The sequence below is a fragment of the Lissotriton helveticus genome (genome assembly GCF_964261635.1).
Source record: "Lissotriton helveticus chromosome 1_1 unlocalized genomic scaffold, aLisHel1.1 SUPER_1_unloc_46, whole genome shotgun sequence".
Taxonomy (NCBI): domain Eukaryota; kingdom Metazoa; phylum Chordata; class Amphibia; order Caudata; family Salamandridae; genus Lissotriton; species Lissotriton helveticus.
The window spans coordinates 878,526-903,286 of NW_027611688.1; positions in this window are offsets into that span (position 1 = coordinate 878,526).

The window sequence follows — 24,761 nt, forward strand, 5'->3', positions numbered from 1 at the left end:
TGCCAATGGCTAACACACTCCTGTAGGGGGGGGTGCTGGGGTCACACCGCCGGGGACCGGCGGTAGTTACCGCGATTCGTGCAGCGGAGTGTGCCAGCGCCATGTTGACTTGTCCAAATGCCAATGGCTAACACACTCCTGTAGGGGGTGGTGCTGGGGTCACACCGCCGGGGACCGGCGGTAGTTACCGCGATTCGTGCAGCGGAGCGTGCCAGCGCCATGTTGACTTGTCCAAATGCCAATGGCTAACACACTCCTGTAGGGGGTGGTGCTGGGGTCACACCGGTAGTTACCGCGATTCGTGCAGCGGAGCGTGCCAGCGCCATGTTGACTTGTCCAAATGCCAATGGCTAACACACTCCTGTAGGGGGTGGTGCTGGGGTCACACCGCCGGGGACCGGCGGTAGTTACTGCCATGTACGTACACAGTGCTGTGTATTACAATCAGGGCCACTGTATCAGCACCCTGCGGCAACATGGTGAAGGGCACATCATTGTACACACGATGCCACACAGCCTTGTCATCCACAGGTGGACGCACGTTCAGTGTGATACACTTTGGCCTGTTATTCATCCATGTTAGTGTGGAATTTGATGGCTGATGATGATTGTCAGACTCCAGCTGCTGTGAATGTAGTAGTGACGTGTAATGCGTTGTGGCTCATTTCAGACCTTCACCTGGAAGTTGTCACTGCATTGTATCGGACAGGATTTCTGCTTTCACAACTGCTCATGCACACAACCAGATGTGTCCCTGCCACAGTGATCATTGTGTTGATGAATGTGTTCTGACCTCACATGATGCTTTGAGGTGTCGCTGGTACACCAGATGGGTATGATAGACATGGCGAATCACAATAAATTGGAGGGTCTAGCTGCACCTTGTATGCACATGTGAATTGTCATTCCATTCTTTCCACTTCCACTGTCCCAGATGTGTTTGTGGCACTTGTGTATTGACACTGGAGAGGCGTGCCCTCTGTGTGTTGATATTGGCCAGCCAAGTCACCTGAAGTGCCATGCATCTCTCTGGTACTCCTTTGTTTCACATTACATCATTTATGCTCTGTGCCATGCTCATCACATGTTGCTTGTCACTGACATTTTCATTTCACTCCTTGACTAGGAGGAGGCCGAATCTACTCCATCACCTGACAGTGCTGCAGGACATGGAGGATGAGGCAATCATCAGAAAATTCAGGCTGGACAGACCGACACTGAAGATCCTGTGTGATCTATTGGAGCCCCACCTGCAGCCTCGCCGTCACTATCCTACGGTATTCACACCCACCTACAAGGTGATGGCGGCACTCCACTTTTTTGCGACTGGTTCCTTCCAGGAGACCGTGGCCAACGCTGGGGGTATGTCGCAACCCATGTTCAGCATGGTGCTGAGAGATGTTCTTGCGGCTATGATGCAATATTGCAATCAATACATACATTTCCCCAGGGGACGTGAATTGGCTGCTGTGAAGGCTGACTTCTATGCCCTTGGGGGCATTCCACATGTAGTCGGTGCCATTGATTGCACACATGTAGGTCTGTTGCCACCGCAAGCGACGGAGCACATTTATCACAATCGCAAACACTACCACTCCATGAATATGCAGGTGGTGTGCCTTGCAGACATGACTATTTCTCATGTGTGTGCTGAGTTTCCCGGTTCGGCCCATGATTCTTACATCATGAGGAACAGCATGGTGCCACGGATGATGGAGAATATGCATCCTGAACGTGCCTGGATTGTGGGTGAGTTTCACTACTGCAATGGCGTACTGTGTGTCACTTGCTGCACTCTGGCTGTACAACATTGCAATGTGTGTTTTCCGTTCACAGGTGACTCAGCATATCCCAGTCGCACATGGCTGTTGAGCCCACTACGGAATCCCCGGACACCAGCAGACATCCGCTACAATAATGCCCATGGCAGGACCCGACGGGTGATAGAGCGGACTTTTGGACTGCTTAAGTCAAGGTTCCGGTGCCTTGACAGGACCGGAGGCGCACTAGCATATTTGCCTGGGAAGGTGTGCCAGATATTCGTGGCATGCTGTATGCTGCACAACCTGGCCATCTACAGGAGGGTCCCCCTGCTCCTGGATGATGGTGATGACCCAAGGCCACAACCTGCTCAGGGACCAGAATCCAGTGATGAGGACAGTGGAGAGGAGGAAGGACTTGACCATCGCCAGCAGCTCATCGCACGCTACTTCACTTGAAGGTGGGTGACTAGGTACAATGTGAACATTGTCTGATGTTGTTGTTCTTGTTGTGAATGGCTATGCGTGGCAGTAACCAATGGCCACAAGTACTGTCAGCCATGTGTGTAGTTTGTGAAATGGAAGCTCAGTGCCGAGATGTGTATAGGACTTTGTTAGTGCACATCTGCTAGACATTGTGTGATATGGCTGTGTAGTTTGTGTTATTTTGTGTGCTGTGATCTGTGTGTTGCCACGATCACACCAGTGACTGTTGTTCTGTTGTGCCTCCCTAGGTGCTACAGGGGGTCCCTGGCCTGCATACTGTACATCATTCGTACACATCATGGACATCTGCAACTACGTAAATACTGCACCATAAAAATCACAACACATATTCTTGTACATCAGGTATTTTATTTTTGGAGTGTACATGTGATTGGTGCGGTGATATTTACAGGAAGGTGTGGAATGTGCAGTGAGTTGACAGTCCAGTTCAATGAGTTGTACGAGTAGAGACCACATGGATGTGGTGACCCAGTCCAACAGTGAGGTGCCATTGCCAAGGGCAATGTGGGGTTGGATAGTCCAAACTGTGAATGCAGTTGGGAAGAGGGTTGTCTTCACGGCTGGCTCCGTGACTGGCATGTGGTAGGTGCTGTGCCTCCAGTGACTCCCAGGCTCTTCTTAGGACGCCCCCTGGTTCTTTTGGGGGGGGGGCTGCTGATTGGCCAGCGACGTCAGGGGAATCGTCCCTCTCTGTTGGAGCACTGTCATCCTGCGGCACAACAGGAGAGGACGGAGGTGGTGGTTGGGACACAGGCCTGTCCCTCTGCAACGCCACTTGCTAGCCCATGAGGTCCACCATCTGTCCCAGACGGTTATCGATGGACCTGATCAGCTGGATGAGCTCCCTCATAAATTCATCGGACCGGCCACTTTGTCCCTGGACCTCTTGGTAGGCCTCCACAACTCTTGTGAAGTGGTCCGGGGATGGTGTCCACTCCTCCCGAGGTCTGGTGTTGACCCTGGCCCTCCCACTTGTTCTGCCGCCACGGACCTCTTCCCTCGCCACTTGGGGACCACGCACTCTCTCCCTGCCCTCCACATCTGTTGGTGTGGGTCGGTCGTCCCTGGGGACAGGGAGGTTGCTGCAGGTGGTACTGGTGGACCTGGTGGTATTGGTGGCTGTGGCGGTGGTGGTAGCGGTGGTAGAGGCCGTGGCTGCAGGGGTCTGCTGCGTTGTAGTGGCAGCAGAGGTGGAGGTGGGGAGGATGGGGTCATGGGACCTCTGGGTCTGTGGAACACCTGATGGGCCGGCCCGGAGCTCATCATCCATACTGTCCTGGGAGTCGGCTTCAGAGAGTCCATGGGCCGGGGGTGGAGACTGGCTCTGCTGGTCGTTGGTGTTGTCCTCAGCAGTGAGATGTTCGTCACCTGTGGAGTAGATGGGGAGTGGTTAGTGTTTGTGTCATCTGCGTATCATCATCTGTCTGTACACTACTTACATGTGCAGTCATCAGTTGTAGTTATGATGGCAACATTGTGTAACATTTAATAGTGCTGGGGGACATCATGGAGTCATACATATTGATTGTCAATGCTTTATTTTGGATTGTTGTAGGTTAACTGGATGCAGGTCACACACACACACTTCGTGCGGATTTACTGTAGAAACGTACCTGTTAAGTCGCTGTGCAGGAGGCAATGGCTGACACATGCTGTTTGGGTGGGGGAGTCCTCAATGATGCTGGGGTGTGGGCCAGGGGGAATGGTGGGAGTAGTAGTGCAGGCCTCCCTCCCTCCAACACCCTTTGAGTGAAGATGGCTACCAACCTGTAAGTGTGTTTGTCAAACAGTGCAATGGCTGACACATGCTGCTTGGGTGGGGGAGTCCTCCATGATGCTGGGGTGTGGGCCAGGGGGAATGGTGGGAGTAGTAGTGCAGGCCTCCCTCCCTCCAACACCCTTTGAGTGAAGATGGCTGGCAACCTGTAAGTCTGTTTGTCAAACAGTGCAATGGCTGACACATGCTGCTGGGTGGGGGAGTCCTCCATGATGCTGGGGTGTGGGCCAGGGGGAATGGTGGGAGTAGTAGTGCAGGCCTCCCTCCCTCCAACACCCTTTGAGTGAAGATGGCTGGCAACCTGTAAGTCTGTTTGTTAAACAGTGCAATGGCTGACACATGCTGCTTGGGTGGGGGAGTCCTCCATGATGCTGGGGTGTGGGCCAGGGGGAATGGTGGGAGTAGTAGTGCAGGCCTCCCTCCCTCCAACACCCTTTGAGTGAAGATGGCTGGCAACCTGTAAGTCTGTTTGTCAAACAGTGCAATGGCTGACACATGCTGCTGGGTGGGGGAGTCCTCCATGATGCTGGGGTGTGGGCCAGGGGGAATGGTGGGAGTAGTAGTGCAGGCCTCCCTCCCTCCCTCCCTCCAACACCCTCCCAGTGAAGATGGCTGGCAACCTGTATGTCTGTTTGTGAAACAGTGCAATGGCTGACACATGCTGCTGGGTGGCTGAGTCCTCCATGATGCTCAGCTTTCATACAGGGGGTATGGTGTGAGTTGTTGTACAGACCTCACTCGGCCATGTAGGCCTCCTATGCAGGGTGGCTGGCTACATGTTGGGTGGGGATGGACATTACAATGGTGTTTGGGTATTGCAAGGAGGTACTTGTCATTGTGGTGTGGGACATTTGTCTGTACTTACCAGCCTCCACTCCCCCGGCTACTCCTGTGAAACTCTCCGGTAGCATGATGGCAAGCACCTTCTCCTCCCATGGTGTGAATGTCTTTAGTGGGAGGGGAGGGCCACTGCCAGTCACGTTTGCCAGCGTCCAGTTCTTGCTCCTCTTCTCCTTGACCACCCTCTTGAGATCATTCCACCTTTTCTGGATCTCCTTCTTTGATCTTGGGGTGGCCCCTACTGCATTCACCCTTTGGACTATCCTTTGCCACATTTGTGTCCTGGTGGCTAATGGTGTCTGTTGGACCAGGCTACCAAATATTTGCGGCTCTACTCTTACAATCTCGTCGACCATGACTGTCAACTCACTCTCAGTGAATTTTGGCATTTTTTGTGCAGTCATGGTGTGGGGGGGTTGAGGTGTGTGTGTGTGCAGTGGTGTCTGGGTGCAGGGGTGTGGTGATGATGTGTGTGGGGTGTTGTGTGGTGGTGTTTGTTAGTGATGGTGGTTGTTGTGGTGGTGGTTGGTGGATGGATGGGTGTGCCGTGCTGTTTTGCCTCTCCTGTCAGATGTGGTGTATGCCTTGTCTTCTGGAGTGTAGCAATGGATTGTGGTCAGTGCAGGGGGTGGCTTTATACTCAGCTGTGTGGGTGTGTCCAAATGGATTTAGGTGGTCATTAGTGTTGTGGGAGTGGTTCAGTGTATTATTATATTATTTTGTGTTTCTGTGTATGTGTTGTATGTTTTGGGTGCAGGGCTACTTTGTTTATGCAGTTTTGGGCATCACTGCGGTCTTTTCACATCGTCCGCCATGTTTATAATGTTCGTCCGGTGCGGTGGCTTCGCTGCTGCCTGGTCGCCATTTCTTCGAATCACTCCTGGGTGCGTCTGTGGCGGTCGGTAACAGCGGTCCCGACCGCGACACTCTCGGCATTGTCCTAATTGCTCGTGCGGTATCTCCGATGGACCTGTGGACGGTTTTGTATTATCCGCTGCATTTCCGGCCGCCGCGGTCGGAGTTTTGCCATCACCGCACGCGTCGGGCGGTTTTATTTCGGCAGCTACCGCCGCGGTCGGATTTTTTCGGCGGTTGTTACTAATTCGCATGCCGGTATTTCCGCGGTCATGGCGGGCGGTAGATTTCCGCCACCATGGCGGTCGGGGACGTTTTCCGCCCGCTATCCTAATGTGCACCATAGAGTGGCACAAGATCGAGCACACTTGCAATAAACTAAAACACCCCATCGAAAGACCAGGTCAAAGACAAACAGTAAGCAAACGCTTAAAAATGGGATGTTTTGTTATTCAAAGGTCTATTAACACCTTAGCAGCTATGGAACGTCCAGCTCCAGTGCTGAACGTTCCATTGCGCAGGTGCAGTTGGAACGTCCAATGGCTGACGACAGCACTCCCGAGGTAGTGGTGCCGTCGGCCGTTGGACTGGGCGCAGCACTTATGAGGTTAAAACACAAGCGGAACACTGATCCCTAATTTGTCACTATCTCTAAAACTGGCAGCCAGGAAGATCTATTTCACTCAGTGGGCTGAGAAGAATGTTGTTGCTCTATCCATCTCTGTAATGCATGTGGCCAGACAGAAGGGCAACACCTAGCCATGCAGTGAGAACTCCCACTGAAGGTAAACACCTTGCCATGTAGTGAGAACTCAAAAAGAAGATGACCACACACTGCCTCAGGGATATTAAAAAGCAAGACAGAACTGATGTACGTTTTCGATCCCCCACAGACCTTCTCTTCCTATGGCACAGACCATTCACAGACAAGATATTACAATAACAATATCAGGAAGAAACAGGTCTTAGAGAGGCTTCAGGAACGACATTCTACTGTAGGGCAGCTTCGGACAGAGGAATCACTTGTGAGTTGTATCTCTGGTCAAAGAAAACTCAGTGGGTTAATGCGCTCGCTGCAGAATTCTTCTGTTTAATGCTAGAATTGTGGACCTGCAGCTGATACACCCATGCCTTGCTCTTTGTTATTCTCAGCACTGTCCCATAAGCAGTGTAAGTCAGCACTTAAAACATGCGTGTATGTGAAGGCAACAAAGGTAGAGGCTGTTTGTCATTCTCTTGTTTGTCTTCGCCCCCTGCACTCTGGCGCTCATGTAAAGCGCTCTGATACCTCCGGGTTTTGTGTGCGCTATATAAAAGCCTCCACCCTAAAAACGCTTCTAGACTCGCCATTGTGCCCAGGGCCACCCCCAGAACTTGTCACGGCTCTCCTGTCAGTACCCCTGGAGTTGTGTGCAGCACTCCACTTCAGACCTCCTCTGGAACTCACGACGCCTATGATCTTATGAAAAGGCAACTTCTCTTGTTAGGGCTGCACAATAAACACACACACACAGTGGCGCACTTGACATGTTTCAAAGAAAACTCAGTGGGTTAATGCGCTCGCTGCAGAATTCTTCTGTTTAATGCTAGAATTGTGGAGCTGCAGCTGATACACCCATGCCTTGCTCTTTGTTATTCTCAGCACTGTCCCATAAGCAGCGTAAGTCAGCACTTAAAACATGCGTGTATGTGGGCACACAATACAATTCCATTTTGTTGTTGCAATATATCGCAAACTGGTGACATCTCCTCTAGATTAATATTCCAGATAAGCTCGAATGGAAATTTAAATAATTGACTGACAAACAATGTAGCTATTCATCATAGATGTATGTTGCTTTGTGTAGTAGCGTTCGTATTTCACCTTTCACTTTACTGCCATTTTAGTACTTAAGTATGCATCTGAGGCAGTGGCTATAATTTACAGGTTCCTTAAAGTAATGCCTGGTCTCAGGTGACGTGCGTCCTTTGAAGTTTGTGCATACAATGATGGTTGGTTTACAAATGAAGGTTTCAAAACTCGTCTCTGCAGATAAATCCATTGTCGGGTAAGCCCTTGACAAGCCTTTCTCTACAGGAGATTCGGTAGCTAAAAGTAGTTTTGCCCTTAAGCTTACGTCTCAGTTTCACTATGTGATGAAAAATGATACTTTTTAAAATATCCATAAATACATTGCATTTCCACATTAAAAAAGTAAAGGTGCATAATAAAAAATAAAATTAAAAAAAACATGCGTGTATGTGAAGGCAACAAAGGCAGAGGCTGTTTGTCATTCTCTTGTCTGTCTTCACCCCCTGCACTCTGGCGCTCATGTAAAGCACTCCGATAATATGTAAATGGTCTTTTCAAAGACCTGTGAAGTACTCGGGTGCGGCTCTGTCTGTGCCAGGGAGGTTTTCTAAGCAGGGGCTGGGGGGAGGGTTTAGACTGCAGCCCTTTGAGCTCCATCGGCGTTGTGGGTCTGCCTGCCAGCATCTTGACCTTTTGACACAGCCTCCTTACTGCTCACTGACTAACTCCGTTAATTTTATTATTGATAATAATAACGCAAAGGCAGGTCAATTAATGCACCACTGAACGATGCCCTGCCACCTTTCCTGTGAAACAGCTCCCTCGCAGTATTTATCTGCTGAGTCTTGGAGCACCAGCAGTCGTCTTCTCCTCTTGATATTCAATGCGGGCAGAGATGTTTGGGGACAAATAATCATGACATCAATTAAAATACGATCTGTATGGTAATACATGTGTGCCTGTGCTTTTTTTTTTTTTAGAGGGAGTGACTCTGTTATTGTTCGAGGTGAGTGCCGGATTGACCTCCCTGGAAGCTGGTTACCTCCCACACTGCCCTCCCGCCCCCATCCTTGTATTTCATCTTTGCTCTTGGTACGAAAGCTGGAAAGCAATCAAATCATTATGCGCCCACCCTAATTAGGGAGTTTAGCAACTTTAACAATGAATACATTACCCACAGAGCACCCCACTGTGGAACACCACAAAACCTAGCGCAAATAAAACTGACACTTATAGGGGTTGCTCAGTACGCAGTTGCCAACCAATTGGATGCCCCTAATTTAATGGGGGTGACTCATTGTTTCCCCGCTGTTTGCTTCCACAAAGCAAGTTCCAGGATAGTCCGTGTCCCTTTATGAGCTGTGAAAGCTCCTTTTGTTGGTGGCGCCCCTCGGGCTGTTCTCAGACAGAGGCGCGACAGGAGACACTCTGCTGCCTTTGTCCAGCGAATGCGGGGTGTGGGCTTCTCTCTGCTGTCCCGCGACCCTGCTGGCTTAAATCCGCAGCAGTGGGAGGACATTCCTCAAGGATAGTTCTTTTTTGTGCTCCTTTGGCTCCCTCAAGTGGCCAAGCGGAGCAACAAATATGTAAAAAAAAATCAGTGACACTCGAAATATGTAAAAAAACAGTGACACTCGGTTTAAACCAGGTCACCTTATTTTCACTCCGTAGGGTACTATCATTTACATTCGGTTTAAACCGAATTCCGGACAGCCTAAACATAATTGAAAATGTTTAGAAACCAAATTGTATAGAATGCATAGAGAACAATTTTGCAGATCAAAGACTTTAAAAAGTAAAAGCAAAAAGATATTAAGACTGAAAAGGTGGGGACTGGTGGCACAGTGAAAAGGAGGAGAGGAAAGGCAATTGTCCTTGAGGCATTTAACATACATGTACAATTTTGGCAGAAGTTATAAAGAAAGAGTTTGTGAGAAGCATAAATCGATTTTATTATTTTTTTATTTGTTTTCTAAATTCCACAAATGAAAGCTGTGCCTTTGTAAATACTGTAAAAAGGAAGGGCTATTTGTATTTAAAGAATGTAATACAAGGGAGGATTTCTGGCATGTGAACTCCAAACACCATGGAAATAGAGGAGGGACCTGCATCAATTTTTCATTGCCAAAAACACTTTTAGCTATGCACCTTCCAGCAAAACGAGATGGCTCACTGGTAGTGCACAGGGGCAGTGAGTGCTTTTTGACCTGGGTTCAAACCCCAGCTGGGAGAGATCATTTTATTTATTTTTTTTATTTGTTTTTATAAATTCCACAAATGAAAGCTGTGCCTTTGTAAATAACCCCCTAGCAGTGTCTGGGAGAACTATGGCCTCCTTATTGATAGTGCATGTCAGGCATTGATGGCATGCTGTGTGGCATGTGTAAGAGGGGGACAGGTTTGCTATGAAAGAAATCACTTATTTAGTGGAATGAGAATTTGGGGATGATTGTGTAACAATTGGAAATGTATGGGGCTAGTGGCAGACTGTAAAATAGGAAGGGATATTTGTATTTAAAGAATGTGAAACGAGGGATGATTTCTGGCATGTGAACTCCAAACACCATGGAAATAGAGGAGGGACCTGCATCAATTTTTAATTGCCAAAAACGCTTTTGGCTATGCACCTTCTAGCAAAACGAGATGGCTCACTGGTAGTGCACAGGGGCAGTGAGTGCTTTTTGACCTGGGTTCAAACCCCAGCTGGGAAAGATCGTTTTTTTTTTTTTATTTGTTTTATAAATTCCACAAATGAAAGCTGTGCCTTTGTAAATAACCCCCTAGCAGTGTCTGGGAGAACTATGGCCTCCTTATTTATAGTGCATGTCAGGCATTGATGGCATGCTGTGTGGCATGTGTAAGAGGGGGACAGGTTTGCTATAAAAGAAATCACTTATTTAGTGGAATGAGAATTTGGGGATGATTGTGTAACAATAAGGAATGCATGGGGCTAGTGGCAGCCTTTAAAAAAGGAAGGATATTTTTATTTAAAGCATATAAATAGAGCAAGGTTTTGTAGCAGCTAAAGTCCAAACACCATGGAAATAGAGGAGGGAGCAACATCATTTTTCCATGTCAAATACTCCTTTGGCAGAAGGCAAAATCCAGCAAAATAGATGACTCACTGGCAGTTCACAGGGGCTGTGAGCGCTTTTTGACAAGGGTTCAAACCCCACCTCGGGAAATTATTTTTTTATATTATTTTTATTTTTTTAAACAATTTATTTATTTTAGAAGAGTGAAAGATAGTCCTTTGGAAATCATCAATTGATAATCATGAAAGAGCATGTAAAAAATCTGTGGCATATGTCACATCAGATGTGGCATATGCCACATGACAGAGTGACACGTGTCACATGCCAGTAATGGGCTCCAACCCTTACTGTAAAGGCGGGCACCGGGGCCAGTGGGGGGGGGGGTGCAGACTCCGCCATAGCAAGTGTGCGAGAAGGTTCACGCGTGAGTGCGGGGGGACGCGTGGCGTGAGTGCGGGGGTGAAATGTGCAGTCAGAGTGGGGACTTGAATGGGCCGGACTGGGGGGGGCTCTTGTCGAGTACAGTGGGGCGTTTATAAAGCCCTTGGCTCGGTTTGCACCTCGGATCGGGCAGTCATTAAAGCCCCCGCGCAGGTGGGTGATTGCCAAAGAAGAGGCGGTTTCACCTCAACTCTTACCACTCATGACGGGCCGGCGAAGGGGCAGGAGGGCCGGGCAGATAAGACGCCTCGCTGGCCCTGCAGCGTGTGTCCTGCATAGAGAGACCTGTTGCAGGAACAGAGCACACAAGAACAGCGGCCATGGAGCCGAAGCGACGCAGGCGAAAGGGACACAAGGACAAACGCAGCAAGCACAGGATGAATAAGCAAAAATACGAATAAATATGACAAGGCATCGGGCTACCTCCGAATGGACCCACTGGGCCTTATCTCTGCCGCTGACCGCGCGACCCGCAGGTGAGCATGGGCAGGGCAGCGCCCTAGTCCCACACGGCTAGCGGACCGATCACGGAGTCCCCTCTCCAGCAACATAGGGGGAGGGCTTACCTGCGCCTAAATCTGGTAGTCCCCTCTCGATCTCTACCCAAGGGTAGGGCTTACCTGGAGGGGAGGGGCGCCTCCTCTACTTAGGGCCGCAGCAACAGTTGCTCGGCCTCTCTTGCCCCTGGATTCTCCCGCAGGCTCTGCGCTGTTCCGGATCGCGTCTCATCGCGTCGGTGGACATATCTTAATGCGAGGTATGTGCCCCAACTTGCCTCCTCCCGGCCCCTTCCCTGGGCATGTCCAGGTTGATGGGGCCCAATGGTATCGGCCACTGGGGGGGTTAGTGGTGGCAACGGACAACGGTGGGCTATTGGCCTTAGATGCAAATGATTCCATAGAGGGATCAGGGTAGGCGGGAGAAGCGAGGGGTATGGGGCGGGATTGCAGCTTAGCCCCGGGTTGTTTTCTCAGTCGGGAAAGCATGGGCCCTGTTTGTGAAAAAGTCGTCAATACCACTGAGTGTAAGTTACACCCTCGTGTGGTTGCAAGCGTATGGGTGTGTTTTATGTAGAAATGTAACTGGCCGTAGCGGTTGTTCTGTTTGGGTTTGTTTCATTTGGCCACCACGTGGGGATGGCTACTGAGGAACGGCCATTTTGAGGGACACGTGTGACCAGTGCCGAGGGTTAATGGCGCCCAGCGCGGCCATTATTATTATTATTATTATTATTATTATTATATTAGTATTTATTCAGCGCACAGCTACCAGGGGGTTTCACGGCGCTCACAGAAGAACAGAGGCAGAGAAGAAACAGAATGTGCAAAGGAACCGGGATTAGAGGTTGAACAACCAGGTCTTCACTCCTTTGCGGAACTTAAGATAACACACTTCGGACCACAGAGGGATGGGCAGCGTGTTCCAGAGTGTGGGCGCCAAATAAGAGAACGAGCGCCCGCCGACTCTAGCTCGCTTGAAGCGAGGGACATGAAATCTGCTTTGAGTGGAGGATCTGAGGGTACGAGAGGGACAATAGTGTTGGACAAAAGTGGTTAAGTAGTGAGGGGATTTCCCAGATTTGATGCGATGCAAAAAGCAAAGGGCTTTAAATTTGGACCAGCATTCTATGCGCAGCCAGTGCAGGCTGCGCAAGGAAGAGGAGACTGAGGAAGTATTGGAAAGATTACAAAGTAATCGGACTGCCATATTCTGGACTACTTGGAGCTTAGCCTCTTTGCAGGCACCCAGAAGAAGTATGTTCCCGTAGTCCAGCCGGGATGTGATTAAGGCCTGGACTACTGTTTTCTGGGTGTCTGAAGGAAGCATCCATGTGATCTTCCTCAGCCACCTAATGATGGTAGTACAGGTGGCTGAGACTTTGATCACATGTTGCCTCATAGATAGCTGGTTATCAAAGAGGATACCAAGATTGCGTGCTGTCGTGAAGGGAACTGGCGGGGGTCCCATTTGCTGAGGCCAATGTTGGGGGCCCCAGAGAGCTGAATTCGGCCCAAACAGAAGCAACTCCGTTTTATCAGCGTTCAGCTTCAGTTTATTGTCAAGCAGCCAGTTGGCGATTTTATTAAGACCAGATCTGAGGGAAGACGAGGGAAGATGTTGATTAGATGAAAGAGAGAAGATGATTTGAGTATCATCTGCGTAAGAGTAGATGGAAAGCCCAGATTGTTCAGCAAGAAAAGCAAGGGGTCTAACGTAAAGATTGAAAAACAAAGGACTAAGAATAGAACCTTGGGGAACACCGTGAGTGGAACTATGAATTGTGGACACAGAGGAGGGGGAAAAGACCTGAAAAGTGCGGTCTGAAAGGAAGCTGGCAATCCAGGCAAGAGCAGAGCCACAGACACCAACAGATTTCAGAGAAGACAGAAGGATGGCATGGGAGACGGTGTCAAAAGCGGCACTCAAATCCAAAAGGATGAGTGCCACCGTCTCCCCTCTATCAACCTGGCGTCTGATGGTCTCCGTGACTCCGAGGAGGGTAGTCTCCGTAGAGAAACCCGCCCTAAAGCCAGACTGGGACGGGTGAAGAATGTTCGAAGATTCAATATGGGTAGTTAAGTGACTATTGATATGCTTCTCCAATACTTTCGAGAAACAAGGGAGCAGTGAAATGGGCCGAAAGTTAGCTGGATTATTAGGGTCGGCATTGGCTTTTTTTAAAAGCGGAACTACCATTGCATGCTTCCATGAACTTGGGACAGTTGCTTCACTAAGAGAAGCATTCAAAAGAGCCAGAATCAGCTGGAGTGTGGGAGTATCCAGAACACAAAGAATTTGGGGAGGCATGGGATCCAGGGGGGAACCAGATTTAATACCCGCGAGTAAGTTACGAAAAGAAGGTAGAGAGATCAGGTCCCACGCATTTAATTGGGGAAGGGAGGACGGTACAGATTCTTCCTGGACAGACAATAAATCCTGTTCCTGCATGCAGGGGCTGGATGAAACAGGCGAAGGAGCTCCAAAACCAGCATAGATGGTATCGATCTTCTCCGTGAAGAAATCAGCCAGGGAATTACATTGTGCACTGTCGAGACAAGGGGCTTTTGGCACACAAGACATACCAGATAATTCCTGCACTACTTTAAATAAAGCTTTGGGTCGATTTTGGGCTTTCAATATAGTAGCATTAACATGGTTAGCCCTGGCAGTGTCACATAAAGAATGGTATTTGTGAAGGGCAGATTTATATTTTTCTTTGTCAGCAGAAGAGTAGTTAGCCCTCCAAATACGTTCTAATCTTTTACAACGTGACTTCTCCTGTTTAAGTTGTTCATCGAACCAAGGAGCTGGAGGGTGAAGAATATTATGCTTGCTCCTCAGTGCAGGAAGACAGGAGTCAATTGCAGAAATAAGCCAGGAACCAATAGCAGCCTCATCTTTAGTGGTGATATTAGGAAGAGATGGCATGGTCTTCTCTAAACAGATGTTAAATTGCACGGAATTTAGTCTTTTCCAATTTCTACTGGTCCTAGGAAGATGTAAATTACCAGAAGGGTTCAGGGGACCAGCTATATTTATGCGAAAATCAACGATGAAGTGATCCGACCAGGTGATAGGTCTGGGCGGTGAGCAAGTAAGAGTGTTAAGGTTAGAGAAGACTGGGTCCAGTAAGTTACCAGCTTTATGAGTGGGGCCAGAGTTAAGAAGACATAGATTGAGGGCTGCCAGGTCCTGTAAAAGATGTGTACTAACAGGGCACAAAGTGTTATTGAAGTGTATATTAAGATCACCCAATAACAGAAAATTGGTAGACTCCAACAAAAAAGGGGCAATAAGCTCGGGGAGGGCAGCAGCCCAAGCACCAGCGGCACCAGGAGGACGATAGAGAAGAGCACCAGATAGTGTGAAATTAGGAGACAATAGTAGCTTAAACAAACCTGCTTCACAATTAGGGATGTCAAGATCTTCCCACTTGCAGGAATAGACCCTTTTATAGACAATGGCGATGCCACCACCCTCTTTGAGAGCTCTATTTCTCCCCACAAAAGTGTAATCATCAGGGAGAGCAGTGGCAATGTCAGGGCCAGAACTATCGTTAAGCCAAGTCTCTGTAAGAAACAAAACAGCAGGGCTCACAGACATCAGTAGGTCAAAAATGTCTCTCTTGTGTTTCGGCAGAGACCTACAATTTAAGCTAACAAAACAGAGTTCAGAAGAAGAATCCGATGGTGACACAGTAACTCGGGTTGGAGTGGTATTCCAAAAAGATGAAGATGTAATGCACAACTCAGAGGGAGTGGAACTGAGAGAAAGAGTGCACTCAGGGCAGCTCAAAGGGGCATCCTGACAACGGAAGAGGGGACAGTGAGTACAGGGCGAGGGCCGCAGACTCCACAAGGAAGCACGAGAATAAGTGAGTCTGGCAGTGAGGTGTTCTGAAGCAGGGGGGGGGTGGCCCCTGGTCCCGTCTGGTCGCGGACGAGCGCAGACGGGCTTAACTTAGGCGCAACTTCGGCGCGAAGTCGGCACGCCCGCTGCGCTCGTCCGCTGCGCTTCCGCCACATGCCCATGCTAAATAGCCCTAACGTAGAAGAAGACTAGCCCGCTCACCTGCGATGCAAATGGCAGGGCGGAAGTGAGTACAATGGGCGGAAGTGCCGCTCTTCAAGGACCGCCGCAACTAGCGGCACAGAAGCCGTGGCGGATCGGTGTCCTGAGCGGGGGATGGAAATGAGCCCAGGTAAGCGTTGCGCCAGACAGTGGCGTTTAAAAACACAAAAACGAATAATGAAAGTAAAATAAACAGCGCCCCCAGAAACACAGCACAATGCAGGCAGCCTTCACTGCCTCGATCTTCTCGAGTACTGGTCCCCAGAGAGCCTAAAAATAGCCTCAGGAAAGCCTGTCAATTCCGAAGACTAGCCCGCTCACCTGCGATGCAAATGGCAAGGCGGAAGTGAGTACAATGGGCGGAAGTGCCGCTGTTCAAGGACCCGCCGCAACTAGCGGCACAGAAGCCGTGGCGGATCGGTGTCCTGAGCGGGGATGGAAATGAGCCCAGGTACGCGTTGCGCCAGACAGTGGCGTTTAAAAACACAAAAACGAATAATGAAAGTAAAATAAACAGCGCCCCCAGAAACACAACACAATGCAGGCAGCCTTCACTGCCTCGATCTTCTCGAGTACTGGTCCCCAGAGCGCCTAAAAATAGCCTCAGGAAAGCCTGTCAATTCCGAAGACTAGCCCGCTCACCTGCGATGCAAATGGCAGGGCGGAAGTGAGTACAATGGTCGGAAGTGCCGCTCTTCAAGGACCCGCCGCAACTAGCCGCACAGAAGCTGTGGCGGATCGGTGTCCTGAGCGGGGATGGAAATGAGCCCAGGTAAGCGTTGCGCCAGACAGTGGCGTTCAAAAACACAAAAACAATTAATGAAAGTAAAATAAACAGCGCCCCCAGAAACACAGCACAATGCAGGCAGCCTTCACTGCCTCGATCTTCTCGAGTACTGGTCCCCAGAGCGCCTAAAAATAGCCTCAGGAAAGCCTGTCAATTCCGAAGACTAGCCCGCTCACCTGCGATGCAAATGGCAGGGCGGAAGTGAGTACAATGGGCGGAAGTGCCGCTCTTCAAGGACCCGCCGCAACTAGCGGCACAGAAGCCGTGGCGGATCGGTGTCCTGAGCGGGGGATGGAAATGAGCCCAGGTAAGCGTTGCGCCAGACAGTGGCGTTTAAAAACACAAAAACGAATAATGAAAGTAAAATAAACAGCGCCCCCAGAAACACAACACAATGCAGGCAGCCTTCACTGCCTCGATCTTCTCGAGTACTGGTCCCCAGAGCGCCTAAAAATAGCCTCAGGAAAGCCTGTCAATTCCGAAGACTAGCCCGCTCACCTGCGATGCAAATGGCAGGGCGGAAGTGAGTACAATGGGCGGAAGTGCCGCTCTTCAAGGACCCGCCGCAACTAGCGGCACAGAAGCCGTGGCGGATCGGTGTCCTGAGCGGGGGATGGAAATGAGCCCAGGTAAGCGTTGCGCCAGACAGTGGCGTTTAAAAACACAAAAACGAATAATGAAAGTAAAATAAACAGCGCCCCCAGAAACACAGCACAATGCAGGCAGCCTTCACTGCCTCGATCTTCTCGAGTACTGGTCCCCAGAGAGCCTAAAAATAGCCTCAGGAAAGCCTGTCAATTCCGAAGACTAGCCCGCTCACCTGCGATGCAAATGGCAAGGCGGAAGTGAGTACAATGGGCGGAAGTGCCGCTGTTCAAGGACCCGCCGCAACTAGCCGCACAGAAGCCGTGGCGGATCGGTGTCCTGAGCGGGGATGGAAATGAGCCCAGGTAAGCGTTGCGCCAGACAGTGGCGTTCAAAAACACAAAAACAATTAATGAAAGTAAAATAAACAGCGCCCCCAGAAACACAGCACAATGCAGGCAGCCTTCACTGCCTCGATCTTCTCGAGTACTGGTCCCCAGAGCGCCTAAAAATAGCCTCAGGAAAGCCTGTCAATTCCGAAGACTAGCCCGCTCACCTGCGATGCAAATGGCAGGGCGGAAGTGAGTACAATGGGCGGAAGTGCCGCTCTTCAAGGACCCGCCGCAACTAGCGGCACAGAAGCCGTGGCGGATCGGTGTCCTGAGCGGGGGATGGAAATGAGCCCAGGTAAGCGTTGCGCCAGACAGTGGCGTTTAAAAACACAAAAACGAATAATGAAAGTAAAATAAACAGCGCCCCCAGAAACACAACACAATGCAGGCAGCCTTCACTGCCTCGATCTTCTCGAGTACTGGTCCCCAGAGCGCCTAAAAATAGCCTCAGGAAAGCCTGTCAATTCCGAAGACTAGCCCGCTCACCTGCGATGCAAATGGCAGGGCGGAAGTGAGTACAATGGGCGGAAGTGCCGCTCTTCAAGGACCCGCCGCAACTAGCGGCACAGAAGCCGTGGCGGATCGGTGTCCTGAGCGGGGGATGGAAATGAGCCCAGGTAAGCGTTGCGCCAGACAGTGGCGTTTAAAAACACAAAAACGATTAATGAAAGTAAAATAAACAGCACCCCCAGAAACACAGCACAATGCAGGCAGCCTTCACTGCCTCGATCTTCTCGAGTACTGGTCCCCAGAGCGCCTAAAAATGGCCTCAGGAAAGCCTGTCAATTCCGAAGACTAGCCCGCTCACCTGCGATGCAAATGGCAGGGCGGAAGTGAGTACAATGGGCGGAAGTGCCGCTCTTCAAGGACCCGCCGCAACTAGCGGCACAGAAGCCGTGGCGGATCGGTGTCCTGAGCGGGGGATGGAAATGAGCCCAGTTAAGCGTTGCGCCAGACAGTGGCGTTCAAAAACACAAAAACGATTAATGAAAGTAAAATAAACAGCACCCCCAGAAACACAGCACAATGCAGGCAGCCTTCACTGCCTCGATCTTCTCGAGTACTGGTCCCCAGAGAGCCTAAAAATAGCCTCAGGAAAGCCTGTCAATTCCGAAGACTAGCCCGCTCACCTGCGATGCAAATGGCAAGGCGGAAGTGAGTACAATGGGCGGAAGTGCCGCTCTTCAAGGACCCGCCGCAACTAGCGGCACAGAAGCCGTGGCGGATCGGTGTCCTGAGCGGGGATGGAAATGAGCCCAGTTAAGCGTTGCGCCAGACAGTGGCGTTCAAAAACACAAAAACAATTAATGAAAGTAAAATAAACAGCGCCCCCAGAAACACAGCACAATGCAGGCAGCCTTCACTGCCTCGATCTTCTCGAGTACTGGTCCCCAGAGCGCCTAAAAATAGCCTCAGGAAAGCCTGTCAATTCCGAAGACTAGCCCGCTCACCTGCGATGCAAATGGCAGGGCGGAAGTGAGCACAATGGGCGGAAGTGCCGCTCTTCAAGGACCCGCCGCAACTAGCGGCACAGAAGCCGTGGCGGATCGGTGTCCTGAGCGGGGATGGAAATGAGCCCAGGTAAGCGTTGCGCCAGACAGTGGCGTTTAAAAACACAAAAACGATTAATGAAAGTAAAATAAACAGCGCCCCCAGAAACACAACACAATGCAGGCAGCCTTCACTGCCTCGATCTTCTCGAGTACTGGTCCCCAGAGCGCCTAAAAATAGCCTCAGGAAAGCCTGTCAATTCCGAAGACTAGCCCGCTCACCTGCGATGCAAATGGCAGGGCGGAAGTGAGTACAATGGGCGGAAGTGCCGCTCTTCAAGGACCCGCCGCAACTAGCGGCACAGAAGCCGTGGCGGATCGGTGTCCTGAGCGGGGGATGGAAATGAGCCCAGGTAAGCGTTGCGCCAGACAGTGGCGTTTAAAAACACATAAACGATTAATGAAAGTAAAATAAACAGCACCCCCAGAAACACAGCACAATGCAGGCAGCCTTCACTGCCTCGATCTTCTCGAGTACTGGTCCCCAGAGCGCCTAAAAATAGCCTCAGGAAAGCCTGTCAATTCCGAAGACTAGCCCGCTCACCTGCGATGCAAATGGCAGGGCGGAAGTGAGTACAATGGGCGGAAGTGCCGCTCTTCAAGGACCCGCCGCAACTAGCGGCACAGAAGCCGTGGCGGATCGGTGTCCTGAGCGGGGGATGGAAATGAGCCCAGTTAAGCGTTGCGCCAGACAGTGGCGTTCAAAAACACAAAAACGATTAATGAAAGTAAAATAAACAGCACCCCCAGAAACACAGCACAATGCAGGCAGCCTTCACTGCCTCGATCTTCTCGAGTACTGGTCCCCAGAGCGCCTAAAAATAGCCTCAGGAAAGCCTGTCAATTCCGAAGACTAGCCCGCTCACCTGCGATGCAAATGGCAGGGCGGAAGTGAGTACAATGGGCGGAAGTGCCGCTCTTCAAGGACCCGCCGCAACTAGCGGCACAGAAGCCGTGGCGGATCGGTGTCCTGAGCGGGGGATGGAAATGAGCCCAGTTAAGCGTTGCGCCAGACAGTGGCGTTCAAAAACACAAAAACGATTAATGAAAGTAAAATAAACAGCGCCCCCAGAAACACAGCACAATGCAGGCAGCCTTCACTGCCTCGATCTTCTCGAGTACTGGTCCCCAGAGAGCCTAAAAATAGCCTCAGGAAAGCCTGTCAATTCCGAAGACTAGCCCGCTCACCTGCGATGCAAATGGCAAGGCGGAAGTGAGTACAATGGGCGGAAGTGCCGCTCTTCAAGGACCCGCCGCAACTAGCGGCACAGAAGCCGTGGCGGATCGGTGTCCTGAGCGGGGATGGAAATGAGCCCAGTTAAGCGTTGCGCCAGACAGTGGCGTTCAAAAACACAAAAACAATTAATGAAAGTAAAATAAACAGCGCCCCCAGAAACACAGCACAATGCAGGCAGCCTTCACTGCCTCGATCTTCTCGAGTACTGGTCCCCAGAGCGCCTAAAAATAGCCTCAGGGGAGCCTGTCAATTCCGAAGACTAGCCCGCTCACCTGCGATGCAAATGGCAGGGCGGAAGTGAGCACAATGGGCGGAAGTGCCGCTCTTCAAGGACCCGCCGCAACTAGCGGCACAGAAGCCGTGGCGGATCGGTGTCCTGAGCGGGGATGGAAATGAGCCCAGGTAAGCGTTGCGCCAGACAGTGGCGTTTAAAAACACAAAAACGATTAATGAAAGTAAAATAAACAGCGCCCCCAGAAACACAACACAATGCAGGCAGCCTTCACTGCCTCGATCTTCTCGAGTACTGGTCCCCAGAGCGCCTAAAAATAGCCTCAGGAAAGCCTGTCAATTCCGAAGACTAGCCTGCTCACCTGCGATGCAAATGGCAGGGCGGAAGTGAGTACAATGGGCGGAAGTGCCGCTCTTCAAGGACCCGCCGCAACTAGCGGCACAGAAGCCGTGGCGGATCGGTGTCCTGAGCGGGGGATGGAAATGAGCCCAGGTAAGCGTTGCGCCAGACAGTGGCGTTTAAAAACACAAAAACGAATAATGAAAGTAAAATAAACAGCGCCCCCAGAAACACAACACAATGCAGGCAGCCTTCACTGCCTCGATCTTCTCGAGTACTGGTCCCCAGAGCGCCTAAAAATAGCCTCAGGAAAGCCTGTCAATTCCGAAGACTAGCCCGCTCACCTGCGATGCAAATGGCAAGGCGGAAGTGAGCACAATGGGCGGAAGTGCCGCTCTTCAAGGACCCGCCGCAACTAGCGGCACAGAAGCCGTGGCGGATCGGTGTCCTGAGCGGGGATGGAAATGAGCCCAGGTAAGCGTTGCGCCAGACAGTGGCGTTCAAAAACACAAAAACAATTAATGAAAGTAAAATAAACAGCGCCCCCAGAAACACAGCACAATGCAGGCAGCCTTCACTGCCTCGATCTTCTCGAGTACTGGTCCCCAGAGCGCCTAAAAATAGCCTCAGGAAAGCCTGTCAATTCCGAAGACTAGCCCGCTCACCTGCGATGCAAATGGCAGGGCGGAAGTGAGTACAATGGGCGGAAGTGCCGCTCTTCAAGGACCCGCCGCAACTAGCGGCACAGAAGCCGTGGCGGATCGGTGTCCTGAGCGGGGATGGAAATGAGCCCAGGTAAGCGTTGCGCCAGACAGTGGCGTTTAAAAACACAAAAACGATTAATGAAAGTAAAATAAACAGCGCCCCCAGAAACACAACACAATGCAGGCAGCCTTCACTGCCTCGATCTTCTCGAGTACTGGTCCCCAGAGCGCCTAAAAATAGCCTCAGGAAAGCCTGTCAATTCCGAAGACTAGCCCGCTCACCTGCGATGCAAATGGCAGGGCGGAAGTGAGTACAATGGGCGGAAGTGCCGCTCTTCAAGGACCCGCCGCAACTAGCGGCACAGAAGCCGTGGCGGATCGGTGTCCTGAGCGGGGATGGAAATGAGCCCAGGTAAGCGTTGCGCCAGACAGTGGCGTTCAAAAACACAAAAACAATTAATGAAAGTAAAATAAACAGCGCCCCCAGAAACACAGCACAATGCAGGCAGCCTTCACTGCCTCGATCTTCTCGAGTACTGGTCCCCAGAGCGCCTAAAAATAGCCTCAGGAAAGCCTGTCAATTCCGAAGACTAGCCCGCTCACCTGCGATGCAAATGGCAGGGCGGAAGTGAGTACAATGGGCGGAAGTGCCGCTCTTCAAGGACCCGCCGCAACTAGCGGCACAGAAGCCGTGGCGGATCGGTGTCCTGAGCGGGGATGGAAATGAGCCCAGGTAAGCGTTGCGCCAGACAGTGGCGTTTAAAAACACAAAAACGATTAATGAAAGTAAAATAAACAGCGCCCCCAGAAACACAACACAATGCAGGCAGCCTTCACTGCCTCGATCTTCTCGAGTACTGGTCCCCAGAGCGCCTAAAAATAGCCTCAGGAAAGCCTGTCAATTTTGAAGACTAGCCCGCTCACCTGCGATGCAAATGGCAGGGCGGAAGTGAGTACAATGGGCGGAAGTGCCGCTCTTCAAGGACCCGCCGCAACTAGCGGCACAGAAGCCGTGGCGGATCGGTGTCCTGAGAGGCCACCCCCGCAACTAGGGGAGGGGGGCCTTTAGTGGGCATTCCGTGCCCGCCTCAGTAGGTGAGTTTCGTTTCTAGAGAGATACGTCATGGGGAGGGTCTCTCAGTAATGTGAGACGCTTGGTGGGCGTCTGAGGACCCTCCCTCCAAGGCAATAAGAAGAGCAGCACCCCTGGGAGTAGCCCTCTTTCGTCTCTCGCCTGATTACAAGAAGGCTGGCCGGGAAAATAGTTGGCGAGCGGTGGAGTCAGGCCGGTCGGCTTTACTTTGTAGACAGGTGAGAGGCCATAGCGTAGCGTCTAAGGGCATATGTGATGGTGGCGGGAGCCTCGGGTTCGGGCCCCGGAGAAGCATTTTAATTGTGGGGGTATTTTTCCTGTTTTCAGCAAGGATGCAATATATGCTGGTAAAAGCGCCCCGTGTAGCGTGGGTGATTAGCCCAAGTAAGCGGGCGATAAGGGTTTGTGGTAAGTCATCGGGTGAGGGAAACGAGCAGCGATATCGCGGACAGAGCGAGTGCAGCGTATTAGGTAGGTGGAGGGAGGGGGCGTTCCCTTCCGAGCCACGTGGCGGGATGGGGTGCGCGTCGGGCTACGGGCCAGAGGAGAGCGGAGTTCGAATACTTAGGGATGACTTTTTAAAATAAATAAAAAATAAAAATAAAAGCACAGCGTTATGCAGGGTGTGCAATGTTTAGGAAATCATGGTCTCGCACAATTAAGAAGCGCGTTCGCGAGAAGCCCGGGTATGGTACAGCTGTGTGTGTTCCACCTTTGTGTTTTGTTCTGCCGATCAAGTACGGAAACAATACACATCCCCGTTTAAATTTTATGGGACCTCAGCGCTAATCTTGTTAACTCTTTGTGGTTTCTTACTTTGTAGAAATGGGGTGGGAAGCGCAGAGCGCAATGTCATTTTGATTAATAGGCGAATTTCCCCGCGATTGCTATGCGTTTTTAAAATACGCGTCTCGGAGGCATGGAGGGGAACAGCCTGAGGGGTGATACGGCGTCAATCATGATGAGGAAAACTGGCTGCAATGCAATGATCGTGTGTAGGGGCGGGGTCAAGGGAGTCCAGTGATTACAAAGACAGGGAATACTGGCGGCAATATATATGATTGTGTGTGCGGGCGGGGACAAGAGGGTCCAGTAAACAATAAGACATGGGGAGATTTTTGGGGAATAATATGCCAACTTTTGCTTAATAGAAATGGGAAAAGTTTTGGGCCGGCAGGCAAGTGTCATCGACATTTGCAATCTCTGCAGCAGAGTATATTATATGGCGTGCTGCAGTGATGGTGCGAGTAACACCACTTCATCCACGATTGACACCACTTCTCCACCAGGGGTGTCACCTGATCAATGGTTCACCAGCATGGCCTGTATTCTCGGACAGTTTAAAATATATTACAAGGTGGCATTTCCCCATTTTTGAAAGCCTACAGAATTTCAAACGGTAAATTAGGGTAGATGGCTTTGATTCGACTAGAGGCGCGCAAGCGGTACGGTGCAAAGGGGCCGCAGCTTACGTCATTGACGGGCATGGTGCCCGGGGGTGAAAGGGCATGGCTGGCGCAGATAGAAGGAGGCGCGCTAGTGCACGACCGGTTGTAAGGGGCATATATGTATCGGCCAATTAACCAATTAATGATTTTATTTTCTTTCTTAGTAGGCGGAGTGCCGCTCAAGCGGACACAGGGGGCAAGGAGGCCCCAGCAGCAACAGAGGAATTCCGTTCATTGGCGGCATTGTGGGAGGCCGCAAAGTAAGGAGGTATTGATTGGGCTCTGAGGACCCTATAGCAGGACGGGGGAACAAAGGGGCCTGCCCGGGCAGGCTGCGAGGAGGTGGTATTTTCGGGCGGGTTGCTAATGATTGTTTGCACTCGCACGGGGGCGCTGCTTCCCCCGTGGGTTCCTTGGTTCGATCCCGGGTTTCAGCGGAGGGTTTTTTCTGCTGACTGAAAAGCGTTAGACACGGGAATAAAATGTCATGGGACTTTTGGGCTAAAAGTGCAAGACGATCTATGTGCCAAGTATACACTCTACTCATTCGTGGGCGATGTGACTTGTAAGCTAAGCTGATCATTAAACTCTTTCATGGCCACGCGGCCGTTTTCATACACAACTTGGGTACGGGTTGTTTTTCAGTCGTTTTTAATCGGGACAGTCGCCTCTTGAGGACAGAAAACCTAGATATCTACCGTAGCCTGGACAAGCAGGCAGGAACTTATTTGTTATCCGTATTGATAAGGAATGGCCATTAATGCAGCGCCTAGTTCGTGCAAATTTTGGGGATCAGCTCTAATTGGTGGGAACAG